At 56.4% G+C, this 3,617-nt stretch overlaps 1 protein-coding gene across 1 annotated transcript in view; it reads left to right on the forward strand.

Moving 5' to 3' along the window:
- The first annotated feature begins 725 nt into the window (after positions 1-725).
- ZDHHC11 (zinc finger, DHHC-type containing 11) overlaps positions 726-3,617 on the forward strand; it is a 16,388-nt gene continuing 13,496 nt past the window's right edge. Inside the window, 1 exon segment of the mRNA XM_011964734.1 lies at positions 726-825. The gene's annotated coding sequence lies outside the window, so the exon portion shown is untranslated.

Consider the following 3,617-nt stretch of genomic DNA (forward strand, 5'->3'; position numbering starts at 1 on the left):
TTGCTCAGAACCAGCTGCGGAGGTCCCTCCCTGGGCTCCTCCTAGGCTGAGTACTCTGGGGTCACAGTCTTCCTGGCTCCTCCTAGGCTGAGTACTCTGGGGTCGCAGTCTTCCTGGCTCCTCCTAGGCTGAGTACTCTGGGGTCGCAGTCTTCCTGGCTCCTCCTAGGCTGAGTACTCTGGGGTCGCAGTCTTCCTGGACGTTGCTTGTTGGTTGTTGGGTTTTAGGTGGTTTTTTTTTTTTTTTTTTAGGGTTGTCTTGCTGCATTTTGTTGCAGACCACAGTGCATTGCAATCCTAGTCAGCTCAGGGGCTTTTGGGTATTTGACTTTGGAGCTGAGTAGCTGGGCAGACTGATAACAGACAAAGCGAGCTCTTTTGCAGGTTGATAAACTTTCATTTTAGACTAAACTTCTTTGGTTCAGGCGAGGGCAGCTAAGCAGGTAGGAAGGCGGGGAAGGGAAGGCCGACAAGCAGGCATCCGCAATCCAAGCAGGGGCCTAGTACATCCTGTTTTTCTGTAGTTTGCGGACCTAAACCGGTTCAAGGCACCTTGTCTTGGAAATAGACCACTGCATGCATTATTTCACCAACGCCCAAGTCCATTTCACGCTTTCCCCCCTCCTCATGCCACTTTGTCCCCTCAACCTCCCAACTGCCATGGCTTTATGAGGTGCCCTGGGTTCCGTGGCTACCGTGTCGACCAGGGCGGCCCACCCACCTCTCACTTTGGTCTGGAGTGAGCGAGAGCGACGCTGCTTTTCTCTTGCTCTTCAGCCTGGACCTGTGATGTGATTGGCGTGAGAAGGAACTGTGGATTCTGGCGGTAAGGAAAGTGGGGGCTTACTTTCCCGTGTTCCCAAAAGGCAGATGAAATCCCTGCACCCTGAAGGAGTCAAGCAGTAAAGGCGACACAGCAAGACTGTCGGGGACTCGGGCAATGAGGATTTGTCTCCTGAGGGGCCTCAGAAAAGGCCGTCTCCGCTGTGTGAAGTACAGGAATGGAAGGTTTCACCAGGGTGGAGTGGCTTCCAGAGGGTCCCCGTGGAAAAAGCGTGGCTGAGCAGGCCCAGAGGGGGACGAGGACACGTTTGGGGGCCGGAGGAGAGCGAGGACATGTCAGGGGGGCCAGACTGTCATAAGGGCAGGGACAGGGTGAGGGCCGACTCAGGGACCACAGTGTCATAAAGACAGGGACAGGGATGAAGAGGACAGACTTGGGGGACCATGGTGTCATAAAGCTGGGACGGGGACCAGGACAGACTTGGGGGACCTCGGTGTCATAAAGACAGGGATGGGACCGGTACAGACTCTCGGGGCCTGGTGTCATCAAGACAGGATGGGGACCAGGACAGACTTGGGGGACCATGGTGTCATAAACGTAGGGACAGGGCCAGGACAGGCTCTCGGGGCCTGGTGACATATACACAGATGGGAACAGGAAAGACTCAGGAGGCCATGGCATCTTAAAGACCTGATAGGGTGGGATGGGCACCTGTGGTCTCTGGGGTGCGTGTCAGGGGCCGGTTCTCGTGCAGAGAAGGATGGAGGCCCAGTCTGAGAAGGGGGCCGTGTCCACATGCACAGATGGGGGCAGACAGGAGGCGCCTGGGGTCCGCCACACAGGATTGCGCTGCCAGTCCCGGTGCACGGCAGCCAGTTCCCCGGGCTTCAGTCCAGTTGTCATAACACGGGGGGCCCATCCATCCTCAGTCGTGCTCACTTCCTGAACCCAACATCACAAGTCTTCAGTGTCACGACTCACAGATGCTCCTTTCGCTTGAATTGTGTGTGGGAGTGTGTGTGCATTGTGTGGTGTGTGTGGGAGTGTGAGCATTGTTGTGTATGGAGTATTTTGTGGGGGGTGTGGTATGTGTGCAGTAAGTGGTGTGTGTGGTGTGTATGTGGTGTATTCTGTGTTGTGTGTATTGTGTGGTCCCTGTGTAGTGTGTGGTTCGTGTGTGGTGTGTGCATGTGTGGTGTGTGGAGTGTGATGCATTTGTGGTTGGTGTTTGATACATGTCATGTGGTGCATGTGCAGTGTGTGGTGGGTTGTGTGGTGTGTGTGTTTTCCTTGTGTTACATATGCATGTGCAGTGTGGCAGGTGTGTGCGTGTGGTTTGGGTGGTGTGTGGTGCGTGTGTGGTGTGTGGAGTTTTGTGTGGTGTGTGTGCTCTGTTTTGTGTGGTGTGTGTTGTGTATTGTGTAGTCTCTGGTGTGTTTTGTGGTGTGTGTGGTGTATAATCTGTATGATGTGTGGTGTGTGCGTGGTCAGTTGTGTGGTTTGTGTTGTATGTCGTGTGTGTGATTTGTTGTATGATGTATGTGGTGTGTATTGCATGGTATGTGGTATGTAGTGTGTAGTGTGTTGTGTGGTGTGTGTGTCGTGTGTGTTGTGTGTGGTCTCTGTTGTGTGTTGTGTATGTATGGTGTGTATTGTGTTTTGTGTGGTTTGTGTTGTGTGATGTGTATCGTGTGGTCTATGTGGTATGTGGTATGTGGCGTGTGGTCTGTGTGGTATGTGGTGTGTGGCCTGTGGTGGGTGGTGTGGTGTGTGGTGTGGTTTGTGGTGTGAGTTGTGTGGCCTGTGGTGTGGGTTGTGTGGTGTGTGGCCTGTGGTATGTGGTGTGGTTGTGTGGTGTGGTGTGGGGTGTGTGGTGTGTGGTGTGGGTTGTGTGGTGTGGGTTGTGTGGTGTGGTATGTGGTGTGGGGTGTGTGGTGTGGGGTGTGTGGGGTGTGTGGTGTGGTATGTGGTGTGTGGTGTGGGTTATGTGGTGTGTGGTGTGGGTTATGTGGTGTGTTGTGTGTGGTGTGTGGTCTGTGGTATGTGGTGTGTGACCTGTGGTGTGTGGTGTAGGGTGTGTGGTGTGTGGTGTGTGGGTTGTGAATGTGCTCACAGGCCACGGTGGTATCGAGGCTGAGCGTGGGCCTGAGGGAAAGGAGCTGTCCTGGAGTCTTCCCTGGCTGTTGTGAGGTCCGTGCCCCCAGCTTGCTGTCCTCCATGGGGTCTGTCCCCCCGGCTCGCTGTCCTCCATGGGGTCTGTACCGCCGGCTCGCTGTCCTCCGTGGGGTCTGTCTCTCCCGACTGGCTGTCCCCCGTGGGGTCCGTGCCCCCGACTTGCTGTCCCCCATGGGGTATCTCTCCCCAACTTGCTGTCCTCCGTGGGGTCTGTGTCCCTGGCTCGCTGTCCTCTGTGGGGTCTGTGCCCCTGACTGGCTGTCCTCCGTGGGGTCTGTGCCCCCGGCTCATTGTCCTCCGTGGAGGCTGTCCCCGGCTCGCTGTCCTCCGTGGGGTCTGTGCCCCCAACTTGCTGTCCCCCGTGGGGTATCTCTCCCCGGCTCGTTGTCCCCCGTGGGGTATCTCTCCCCAACTTGCTGTCCTCCGTGGGGTCTGTGCCCCCGGCTCGCTGTCCTCCGTGGGGTATCTCTCCCCGGCTCGCTGTCCTCCGTGGAATCTGTGTCCTCCTCTCGCTGTCCTCCGTGAGGTCTGTCCCCGGCTCACTGTCCTTCGTGGGGTGTCTCTGCCCTACTCGCTGTCCTCCGTGGGATCTGTGTCCTCTCGCTGTCCTCCATGAGGTCTGTCCCTGGCTCACTGTCCTCCATGGGGTATCTTTCCCC

The sequence above is a fragment of the Mandrillus leucophaeus genome, unplaced genomic scaffold, assembly GCF_000951045.1.
Source record: "Mandrillus leucophaeus isolate KB7577 unplaced genomic scaffold, Mleu.le_1.0 Scaffold702, whole genome shotgun sequence".
Taxonomy (NCBI): Eukaryota; Metazoa; Chordata; class Mammalia; order Primates; family Cercopithecidae; genus Mandrillus; species Mandrillus leucophaeus.